Here is a 12,821-nt window from a genome sequence, read left to right on the forward strand (position 1 = left end):
GGGGGAGGAAAGAAGAGAAAGAAATGAGGGGTGAAGAATGAGAGGAGGGTTTTTTTTATAGAAGAGATAGCAGGGGAGGGTGGAAGGGGATGGAAAAGACAAGAGAGACAAGGGAAGGGAGAAAGGTTGAGCATGAGGAGACGAGAGGAGGAGGGAAAAGCGATAAAGGGACAAAAAGAAAAAATTAAAGAGTCAATTGTTCACTTTTCACTGTAACTATAATCTATATTTACAGGCTCTACATGAAAATGTCTGAATGTAATCAGCCTTCACTGTATTAGCCAGGCTTGAATATCTCCACCAAGTCCTGCCACACACTGTCCGCCCTCCCTGCCCCGGCCTGATCCTCTGAGAGGCCTGGATCTTAAAACCCCGCTCTGTACAACAAACCTCCTCAAACACAGTCGGCTGAGAACAAGTCTCTAAATAAATAAAAGTCATTGTTTTCCTCCACAGGAGCAGCAGCAGCACCCGGAGGCGTCGGCACGCTCTACACAATCTGTTTTAACACAATTAACAAAGCTGAGCGTTGGGAGCAGCTGGGGTTTAACACCGCAGAGTCTGAGAATATTTACAAACACTTAAAGAATAATATTTTACTCATTTTGGAGCTTAGAGAGAAAAGTAGTGGATGAACGCCTGCAGGGTTATCTAACGATGTAGGCTCTGGTGTTATGTAATAAAACAGGAGACTGCTGGGGCCGAGGCGTGGTGCTCACTACAGCTTCCTTCAAGCTCTCCAGTCTCAGCTCAGCTCTCACCTCCATCCTGACGTTCATTTACAACCTCAATTACTTTGGCTGTAGCTGCTAACCAGCTCCACACAGCGCCATTTCCTATTTTGACCTTATTTGAACTCCAATAACAGACCTGAGCATTATTTTCACCCTCAGGACTAGAAAAGAGGAACTGTATTCAGCTTTCACTGAAGTGATGAGTTTCTAGTTTCTGTTCTGGCACAATGCAAAGTTCAGCTTCTTTCACTGCAGTGGAACTCTTGCACACCTGATCCAGAAAGACTGAAACATCAAGTCTGTCTTCTTGCTTGTGCAGGCTCAACTAGTTTCTCTGACTTGCCTTCTTTCTTTTTTTTTGCAAATTCAGCAATAATTAAAAATAGCTTTAACATTTACCCCAGAGTTTCTGTCAGTTTTTAGGGTACAAGAATCTTGCAGAACAATACGAGGCATCAAAAAAATAATCTCCCATGGGGCATAGAAAAGTCTGAGCCACCTTTAATAGGTTGGTAGAAAATAAAAGTTAAAGCCCCAATGAGGAACTTTTGGTTTGTGTTGATTATGGTGCCTCCAGTGGACGAAGCTGATTTCGTCCTGTAAACATGCATGTTTTATTATTAGTTATTACTCTCCCTGTGCTTTATTTTAACAGACAAACCAAGCGGCAACCTCAAGTCTCAAACAATGAAGCCCATATGGAAGTGTTATAAACTGCAGTTCATCCAGAATCAGCTTGAGGCTGACTGTATGTCCAATAAGTCAACAGAAAGCAGCAGAGAGAAGTTCTTACATGTTTTCTTATAACTTGCAGTTCTTCTTCTTGACTTGTACCGGTTAAAATAACATTTATAAAATCTTATCCTGCTTTAACCCAGGAACCTCCCAATATCACTGTTATGGAGTCTAACGACAAACAAACCAACAGGTGACAGCGTACCATTATATCAAAGGGACAGTTGAGGACTGTGGGGTTTGATGATGTCCTTGTCCTAGGAAGACAGACTCCTTCTTATGCAAAGGAATACAAAAACTAAGTTAAACTATTCAAAAATGGCATATAATGGTACTGAGACATTTTTGTGTGTGGTTGACATATTTTAGGTTTCTAAACTTTTGCTACAGCCCTGTTTAAAGAGGTACATAGCTTAGCCTCTGTATCGCTACTCCAGTTGGCCTTCCAAAAATAGGATGTCATCAACTGGAGTTGATACACTTCTGATTGTGAGGGGAACTACTGATAAGTAACCCGTACACATCCAATTCCTGAAATGCAAAGTGTCCCCAAAGTCCTCATATGTAACTTTTGAGCTCAAGTATTTTGGATGCTCAACTGAAAACAAAGTGATGTTTTCATTAAATCCGTCTTTCTCAATGTTCATTTATAAAAATAATAATGCTTCTTCCAGTCTTTAACAAAGCTTGATCTAGGTAACTCGTACAAAAGATGTATTTTTATGTCAAAGGTGTTGTGGAATTTTCATAGTCTTATATATGTAGGTTAGAATATTTAACACTTATATCTTTCCAGTCTAAGTGTCAGGGGCAGAGTAACTTCTTTCCAATGTCATCCAAAGCTACTGGGTGACAGGCGAGACAGGGTCACAGTAGCATTCAAGGTCTTTCTCCCTGCTCCTGTATTTAACTGTATGTTGTGACCAAGCAGCAACCTCCGGTCTCAAACTATGAAGCCCATGTGGAAGTGTTATACACTGCAGTTCATCAAGAATCCACTTGAGGCTGGCTGCAGAAACACCGGAAACCACATACACACCAATTAAAAGAAGATGATCTTTGCAGCATTAATAAACATGTTTACAGCCTGGTTCAAAAAACAGCTTGGCCCTACATAGTTAATCTCTCTATCAGCACACACTGTATGGGGGTGAATTTTTTCTAATGTGATGGTTCAGAAGATATTGAGATTTCGAGTTTTGCCCAAATAAGGACATGACTGACTTGACTCTTGGTCGGGAACACATAGCTGTTGGCTAAGAGGCTCAAACCCCGCCCCTTTACGTCACACTCTGCCTGGTTGAGTTCCACATTTCCAATATGGCTGCCGCCATCGATTGGCTTCAAAACAGCACTCAGAAACAGATGGGTGACGTCACGGATACTACGTCCATATTTTATACAGTCTATGAGACAAACGTATGACTCGATGGAAATCTTAACTATTGAATATGTGAAAGAAAGGCTGTTTCAGCAAAATGTAGTCAAAGACCACAGACATGACTGCTACTGGCACCTACCACCTGCCAGTGGTTTCATACAGTAAAAATAACTTAATGGACATAGTCGATCTTTATGCCGATGATCTAGTTTTAGTTTTGTAGCTCATGTAGAAGTAGTAGTATGATTTCTGTCTATTTTCCAACCAACAAAAAACATCTCACAGGAGCTTTAATAATGATTTTATCTAGTTCAGATCAAAGGTACAGTGTGCAGACATGGGAATATATAGTGATATCTAGTGGCCATATTCTAGATTTAGCACTCCCTTGCTCCTTAGATATAGAAGCGTTACCCTAAAATGAACAAAAACAAAACATTTTATGGATTCAGGTAATTTTACACTAATTTTAACATTCAGATATGATATTGCATTTATCTTTAGCAGACTAGACTACTGTAACGGGGTCTTTACAGGACTCCCTAAAAAGTCCATCAGACGGCTGCAGCTCATACAGAATGCTGCTGCTCGAGTCCTAACAAGGACCAACAAAGTAGACCACATCACTCCAGTTCTTAGATCTCTACACTGGCTTCCTGTCTGTCAGAGAATAGACTTCAAAATCCTGCTGATGGTTTATAAAGCACTGAATGGTTTAGGCCCAAAATACATTGCTGATCTGCTGCTACTTTATGAACCACCTCGACCTCTGAGGTCATCAGGTACTGGTCTGCTTTCAGTCCCTAGAGTCAGAACAAAACATGGTGAAGCAGCGTTTAGTCATTATGCACCACATATCTGGAACACACTCCCTGAAAGCTGCAGGTCTGCTCCAACTCTCACCTCTTTAAAATCAAAGATTAAGACTTTTTTATTTACCTCTGCCTTCCTATCTTAGATTATTTTAACCCACTTTAAATTAAAATTTTAATGCAATTTTTAATATATTTCTAATTTTCCTTATCTTTTCTGTTTTATTATATTTGTCATTTTAATTATGTTCTTTTATGCTTGTCTGAATGTCTCCAATGCTTTTAATGTTTTAATGTAAAGCACATTGAGTTGCCCTCGTGTATGAAATGCGCTATACAAATAAAGCTGCCTTGCCTTGCCTTGCCTTCTACATTATCTATTCTGCTAAATGCCACAATACTCTAAACACTACCTAAAAAACTAAACTTTGCTATCGATCCATTCTTTAAGTAACAAATGCTTCCATTGCATTTCACACAGAATGCTGTACATATTAAAGTCAAAGGGTTTGTTATCTCTCCCCTCGAGTACTGCAACTCATGGAGGCTGGTCTGCCTGTTTTTGCCATGTACTGCGGCAGACTGGCTGGTCTACAACGCCAACTCTCTGCAACCTGCTCAGCAAACTTTGGCTGCTCATTTGTAACACACAACGCTGGAACTTCCCCAAGTTGTTAATGGTTCAGACAATCCAGCTCAGTCTTGCCCACCCTTGACTCCTTGCATACCCCCTCACTACCATGGTCCAAGAACTGCTCAACTAAACTTTTGATAGTTTGCTGGACAGCAGAAACTCTGAACATCTAGCCTGGAAACTCCATCATCGTCACAGTTAGATGTTGTTCATGATTCTGGTCATCTGGTTGCATCCTTCTTGTTGAGGGTATCAGTAGATTTGGGTAAATGTGTCAGTGTAATGAATGTAATGCTCTGAAGTGGACATGGAGCTGGTATAGTAATGGGTTGGGCTCTCTGTTAATGTTAAAATGAAACTGTGGGTGAACAAAAGAGCAGACTCCGTCACAGCAGTGAGTTTAACATTTTCTTTAAACATTGAATGTAACTACACACTCAACATCCTTCAACAAACTGTACAACAGATGTGTTTGATACTCAGAAAATACATTTTTCATGGGTGTCACTTTAAATAATAACTGAGAGGGAAAGGATGCCTAGAACAGCCATCAGGACATCATGGAGTGTGTTTTTTGCCACTATATTATTCAGCAATGAATAATCTGCAATGGGGCACTTCATGCATCACATTAAAGAACATTTTATCCTCAAAGTCAGAATACAGGTATCAGCAGCAGACTCCAATTCCTGAAATAATGATGAGACTATGAACTGTTGATCACTCCTTTGATTCTACTGCAACAGACTTTCTGATTGGTGTCTTTCCAGAGAGGTTTAAATACTTAAAATCAGCCTCACTGTGAGTACTGTGATAGTTAGTCATTGAGGAAAACTGTAGTGTAGTTAGTTATAAACTGTAAGCACTTTGACTACATTCAAAAGGTAAAAATGTTGAGTTAAAAAAGCCAGGTACTTGATACTTAGCAATTCGACTAAAGTCAGACTGTAGAAATGTAATCATGGGGCTGTATCTTTATACTGCTGTGAGCCAGAGTGTAAGTTGCTTTTTACCAGTTCCCAGTTTGAGACCAAGATTTCTTTCTCAACAGCAGTCCTTGTGTCAGCAAGATCGTAAAGTACAAGTCATGGAAGAAACTGAGGAGTAAGTACCAAACTTCAATAAAGAAACAATCTCAGAGCCCATCAGCAATTATTGTCAACCATCATCTGTGTGATATGGGATCTATTCCTCTGGGAACGGGTCCCATTTTTTTATAAGACTTTCTTTTCCATGCACCGTTCAGCACAAATTCCACTACTTTCCTCCTCGGGTTGTGCTTGTTTGTCTCAATCCAACAGTACATAGTAAATTACATAGAGGCTTCACACTGGGTTACTTCAGTGGTAAGAGCCAGATTAAAGAATATTTTTTCATGAGATTTACTTAGAAAAAATGGGTCTTCAGGTTGTGTTAAAGGTGACATATCATGCAAAATGGACTTTTTAATGGTTCTTTACCTGAAATACGTTTCCCTGGCATGTCTACAAACCCCCCGAGAATGAAAAAAATCCATTCTGCCCCTGTTCTGATTTCTCCACCTTTCTGTAAATGTGTGTGAAACGAGCCGTTTCAGTTTTCAGTGTTTTTGTTACGTAACAACAATATCCGGTCTGTCACGGAGTCAGAGCTCGGAGCTTGTTCAGCCCATAGACTGTATAAAATACAACTCAACTTCTCCTCTGTTTTTCATTACCTGCACACATGTGTGCTAACAAGGAGCTTAGGAGGGAGGCATGCTAGTTGTAGGCTGTCTTAATAAACACAAAGGTCGGTTTTACTCCCCACGTCTGCAGATTTGAAGATCTAGTAGATGATTTTTATTTATCATGGATAAGTGCTAGCGCTAGTTAGCATAGCTACATAGCTACATGTCGTAGCTGTAGCTGTGTACCAAGACACACGTCAACATACTGACAAATAAAACAACAAGAAACACAGAATCTGTGACCAATCCTTCAGAAAAGGTCCCGCTGCCTTTCTGGCAGAGGTCGGTTTTACTCCCCACGTCTGCAGATTTGAAGATCTAGTGGATGATTTTTATTTGTCATGGATAAGTGCTAGCGCTAATTAGCATAGCCACATAGCTACATGTTCATAGCTGTAGCTGTAGCTGTGTACCAAGACACACGTCGACATACTGGCAAATAAAACAACAAGAAACACAGAATCTGTGACCAATGGTTCAGAAAGGTCCTGCTGCCTTTCTGGTAGAGGTCGGTTTTACTCCACAGGCCTGCAGATTTGAAGATCTAGTGGATGATTTTTATTTATCGTGGATAAGTGCTAGCGCTAGTTAGCATAGCTACATAGCTACATGTCGTAGCTGTAGCTGTGTACCAAGACACACGTCGACATACTGACAAATAAAACAACAAGAAACACAGAATCTGTGACCAATCCTTCAGAAAGGTCCTGCTGCAGGCGCCTCTCCGTCAGGATCAGATTCTGGATCAGATTCAGAGGGTTGAAGTAACGCGGGTCTGTGAGCAGCCGTGTATATTCAGCCAACATGTAAACATTAGATCAACGTGCTGGACAGCCGAGGTACATCCACTTCCTGAGGGGGCGTGGTCAGAGAGAAAACAGAGTGTTCTGAGGAGGACTGAAGAAGAGGGTTTTTCAGGCAGGCCAAAATCTGATTTCAAAGTGTTTTTTTGAGCATAAACTTTAAAGACATGTTTTGGGGACCTCTTAGACCAATATATATTGATGAAAAAAGCGTGATATGTGACCTTTAATAACATAATGATACAGATTTGTAAAATGTAAGAAACCTTTTTCAGGTCTGTCCTGAAGAGGAGACAATAACTACTTTTAAAGGAGGTCATTTCAATCATTTATGACTCATTCTAGGTAGTCAGGAAATCTAAATGCTGATTGGCTTTTGTAAGACAGCATCAAGCAGATTTGTCTCTCAAGTTGAAATGTTTGATCGAGAACAGATCGTTAGCGGCACTTCTCTGTTAAAAGAGAGATGAGCGATGGGAGATGGGATGTCATCATGGCAGATTGCGCTCTGCCTGCTTTTGCTCTCCATGCAGCCTGTTTCTCCTGCATACACCCCAGACTACTGATGCATAATAATACCCATGCTGTAAATCCAGACCCTGAATACTGATGCTATTTTTGTAGAATCTGTAAATAGAGGTTGATAAGCAAACAGAGCTCTTACAGAGGGATTTGCTTTGTTGCTCATTCTTAAAGAAACTTCAAGTCATTTCTTGAGATAACTTCTTTCAAGTCATTTGCTTTTGCTCTTGAGTAAGACTCATTTTCTTTGATCTTGACTTGTTCTGAACTTTTGTCTCTGCTGCACCTTTGCCTTGACTCAGACTCCTGAGACAGGTTCTTTCTGATGTCGCACACCCAGCCCGCCCCCACCGCCTCTCTCCACCTCTCTCCAGCCACAGCTTCAAAGGCCTCCCCTGGGATTTAGATGGCTCCCAGCTCGTATGTAAATACCTCTAAATTAAGTCACCACAGGACAGAGCAGTACAGATGAAAAGAGCATGAGTCAAGAGCACGCAACGCAACTGTAAAAATCATGGCTCATAAGCACCTGTTTATCCAAACAGAGCCCGGCGAAGTGAGACGGCATACAGACGGAGATTACACGTCCACCGGGAAGCTCCTTTCACAGCGCTGCTTCTTTCTCTCGTTATTTTCAAAGCAGAGGAAGCACTGTTGCATGTTCCTGACAGCGCTGGGAGCTTAACGTGTTTTCCGCACTCAATCCAGCAGGCATTAAATCATTTAAAATGTCTCAGCTTTTAGCAAAAGAGTGCCATGCTTCAATTCAGTTAAATTGTCACTCAACAGCAGTAGCAGCCCAAAGCTGAACTATCCCTAAAGCAGCAGAAGTTAAAAAGTGAAGGTGATTTCTTTTAATACTGCAAGGGCATGATCTACTAAGATCCCAAATAACGAGCGCTAATTTGCGTGTGCAAATAATAATTTTGCACGTGTTATTTCTGGGCGTGTTGCGGGTGATCTACTAAGACTGCGTGCGCAAATGATAACGAGTGCAAAAGTGGTGCGGACCGCCCTATTTTACGAGGATTTTGCGTGTGCTATCAGCTGTCACCATGGAGAGTTAAAATGTATAAATGAAGTTTGAAGCCATGGAGTTGGAGGTCTTTGTGGAGGAGGGAAATAAACCATCAGAGACATGTCAGTGTTAGAAACGTGATTTGGGAGTCCATCTGTGAAAAGGTGAATGATGTGAGAAAAAACAGAAGATCTGCCGATGAAATAAACGCATCTACTCTACTCCAAAACACAATCAGTGTTTTGATGGAGTTTAGAGAGCGATTTGATGAGGCTTAGTCTGCCACTCTTGCTCTAGAAAAGTTAGGCGTCACTTGGATGAAGACAGTCGCCTCACTGTCCCAGGGAGCAACTTTCAGGTGAACGTTTTTAATGCCTGATATCATCATCCAGCAACTGTCCCAAAGATTCACCAGCTTAAATGGAACTGGGAACATGTTTGAGTCAATTCACCCCAACACACTGCTGCAAGCACGAGATGAGGAGTTACACAGAGCTGCCTGGAGCAGCTCAGTGAGCGCTCATTCTCCAAGTTAAAACTAACTAAAAACCCCTTGATGAGCACGGTGGGACAGAATCGACTGAGTGGACATGTCATGTTATTTATTGAGAATGACAGATCAAAGAAAATGGACATACAGCGCATCATGGACAAGTCCGCGGAGCTTAAGGCTCGTCCAAACAGTGGTGAGTAGGCCGAATACTTCATGTCGATTTTTTGTTTGTATGTGAAGATATGGGCCGCTGTGCAAATTTGACTAAACTTTATATCTGTTGATACAGTGACCTACTGTGCTCTCATTATATGAAAAAGTAAAAGTGGGTGTCAGAATGATGCGGTCGCTATCCGTGGTGCTGAACTGCTTTGAATTTGTGTTGTTTTATTATTATTATTATTATCATTATTTTGTTCTCTTGGTTTGATTGACTAAAACATTTAGTAATGCTTGTAAGCCCAGCTTTTGTGGGCATGTTGTAAAGTGATGTTATGATGAGCTTTACAGTGACCGCAGCCATGTGTGCGTAACGCTGTGCCAGTTTGCACCTGCCTTTCAAACGTGCTAAATATAGACGCAAAAACAGCGTGCGCTATCTGCTTCAGGTTTGATAGATCACATTGCGTGTGCTAAATGATTACATTTGCATCTCCTCCTCCCAGTATTTTGCGCGGTCTGATGATCTACATGTATTCTGCATATTCATGAAGGCAAACACGCTAAATGATTTGCGAGTGCTATTTTGCTCATTTGACAGACGCAATCCTCGGTGCTCCCGGTTAGTACGTCAGCTTTGCGCACGCTATCAAGTTTGCACTTGTTTTTATACACGCAAACCTTTAGTAGATCGGGCCCTAAATGTTTGGAACATGAGGATAAACTGAGTTATTTTTTCTATCTTTGAGAGATCAAAGACAAACAATAATCTATCCAGGGGGATTAGCAAATTCAGGCTATTGAACCAAATCCCATAAGCAAAGGAAACCAATATGTTAAAGTCAATGTGCAACAGAGAAAGAAACATTTTTACAAGGTATCTCAAATCTCAAGAGTTTAGTTTACTCTTCATCTTACGATCCACTCCACCGCCCGAAACATCTTTCAATTCATTCATAATTCCATCATTTCACCCTTTCATTGTCTGTCTGCCCTTTAACGGACCTTTCTCAGGGAGACATTTCAACTTGTTGCAGCAGAAAATCCAAAAGCATAAATAACACTAACAATGGCTCTGCTCCATTATGGATTGAACACCTGCTAGAACTACACAGAGGGTAACTGTTGGATTCTGTTGACCATCATACCAAAAGTCTGTGTGTTACATTGAACCAGCAGCCACATTAATAACTAACTTCCCTACACAACTGTGGATTCACAGCCATGTGTTGTCTGCATCTGTTGAAGATACTCAATGAAATGAGAGGTTTCTGACTAGTTTGCTTTCATGAATAGGTCTGGTGATGCCAACCAAGCTGGGACGTAGTTACAATTAGCAAACTTCTATATCAAAGTCATTCAGTAGACACACTGAACTCCACCTTTTCACTTGTTTCCTTCCTCCTCCCCTTCCTCTCTATGTGTTTACACACAGGGTGCTACTTCCCCTCCCCTGACTTCACAGCTTCCTTGCGGCTCTGCCAGCTTGGCCGGCTGGGATGTTGGTAACACGCACGCCATGCAGAAAGGTCATCCTGGATTAGACCTTTCTGAGCCGCCACGGTGCCAGCAGACACTCGCTGTGAGCTCCCATCGGCTTGCCAGACTCCTCCGTGACAGCAGGTGGCAAAGGGACCCATGAGGGGGTGACTCCCTGACTGACACCAACACACGCCCCCACCACCCCACCTCAACACAAACACACACACACACACACACACACACACACACACACACACACACACAAACATGCCCCGGACTCCCTGCAGTACCTCTGCTGTAACCTGAAGAAACATCGACACAACTCTTCAGGAGAATGTTACATCATTGTTTGCTGCCATAGTTCGACTCCATCAGTTGTTTTGCTGACGCTACTTCTGACCTGTATGTGACTGAGTGTAGGTGTTCCTGCTATAGAAGTATTAAAAAACACCATGTATGTCCAATAAGTCAACAGAAAGCAGCAGAGAGAAGTTCTTACATGTTTTCTTATAACTTGCAGTTCTTCTTCTTGACTTGTACCGGTTAAAATAACATTTATAACATCTTATCCTGCTTTAACCCAGGAACCTCCCAATATCACTGTTATGGAGTCTGACGACAAACAAACCAACAGGCAACAGCGTACCATTATATCAAAGGGACAGTTGAGGACTGTGGGGTTTGATGATGTCCTTGTCCTAGGAAGACAGACTCCTTCTTATGCAAAGGAATACAAAAACTAAGTTAAAATATTAAAAAATGGCATATAATGGTACTGAGACATTTTTGTGTGTGGTTGACATCTTTTAGGTTTCTAAACTTTTGCTACAGCCCTGTTTAAAGGGGTACATAGCTTAGCCTCTGTATTGCTACTCCAATTGGCCTTCCAAAAATAGGATGTCATCAACTGGAGTTGATACACTTGTGATTGTGAGGGGAACTACTGATAAGTAACCCGTACACATCCATATCCTGAAATGCAAAGTGTCCCCAAAGTCCTCATATGTAACTTTTGAGCTCAAGTATTGTGGATGCTCAACTGAAAACAAAGTGATGTTTTCATTAAATCCGTCTTTCTCAATGTTCATTTATAGAAATAATAATGCTTCTTCCAGTCTTTAACAAAGGTTGATCTAGGTAACTCGTACAAAAGATGTATTTTTATGTCAAAGGTGTTGTGGAATTTTCATAGTCTTATATATGTAGGTTAGAATATTTAACACTTATATCTTTCCAGTCTAAGTGTCAGGGGCAGAGTAACTTCTTTCCAATGTCATCCAAAGGTACTGGGTGATAGGCGAGACAGGGTCACAGTAGCAATTGTTACCGGCACCAAACCTAGGGGAAATCTGGACCGGCAGCAAGGGTTACACAGGCTAGGGAACACTGTGTAGCCAAAACATAAACCGCTCTGTGGATTGATAAGGAGAGGACGAAAGTTAGCGTCTTGCTCAGGCTGGAGCTGGTTTATTTCTGACACAATTGCAAATCATTCAGTCACAGTACATCTGTTATCGCTCTGACTACAGTGCATTAGATTCATACTCCATACTTCATACTAAACAGTCTCACAAAGAAAATAATAAAAAGTGTATCTAAAATGACAATAAATAATATCAAGCATTCAGTCTAAAGTAAAATACAAACACAAGCATCCAATCGATATAACAAATTCCATATAAACAAAAGTTGGCTTAACTAAAAATGTTCATCTGTACCAAAATAAAATAACCCAAAATACACATTCACTCTACTCTTATGCCTACAGTCAGTCACATTTTAACACATACGCACACATACGCGCACACACACACAACATGGCGCGACAACGCTATTGTTAGCAAACTGACCGGAAATGTACAAACTAGTATGAATACGGTCACCTTCTACTCACTGCTACCTGGCAATTACTCTTAACAATATTTCAAACACATTCAGTAACGCTACAGGTTGCTAATGTCAGTTAAATACACTTATAAAACTACTGTGTACTACTGAAGTTCATGGACGGAACTACTAGCATGCCTCGAACTCGTCGTAACACTTAGCTCAACAATGAAACTCATTACACTTACTAGACGTCTCAAAACCATATTTAAACAGTACACTTACACTTACAACAACATTCACATTAGTTCCCGACTAAAGTCAAGGATAGAGAACCGAGTTTTGCAGTACCTGTGGATTGATAAGGAGAGGACGAAAGTTAGCGTCTTGCTCAGGCTGGAGCTGGTTTATTTCTGAGCTGCGCATGAGCAGAGCGTGTAGCTAAAGTCTCCCTAGTGAATCCACAGCAGCACCAGAGCACCATCTACTGACGTGGTAGTGTATTACCATAAT

At 41.2% G+C, this 12,821-nt stretch overlaps 1 protein-coding gene across 1 annotated transcript in view; it reads right to left on the reverse strand.

Moving 5' to 3' along the window:
• Positions 1–12,821, reverse strand: part of kcnh5b (potassium voltage-gated channel, subfamily H (eag-related), member 5b) — a 307,105-nt gene that overhangs the window by 226,206 nt on the left and 68,078 nt on the right. The window lies entirely within an intron of this gene.

This window comes from Notolabrus celidotus, chromosome 22, assembly GCF_009762535.1.
Source record: "Notolabrus celidotus isolate fNotCel1 chromosome 22, fNotCel1.pri, whole genome shotgun sequence".
Classification (NCBI taxonomy): Eukaryota; Metazoa; Chordata; class Actinopteri; order Labriformes; family Labridae; genus Notolabrus; species Notolabrus celidotus.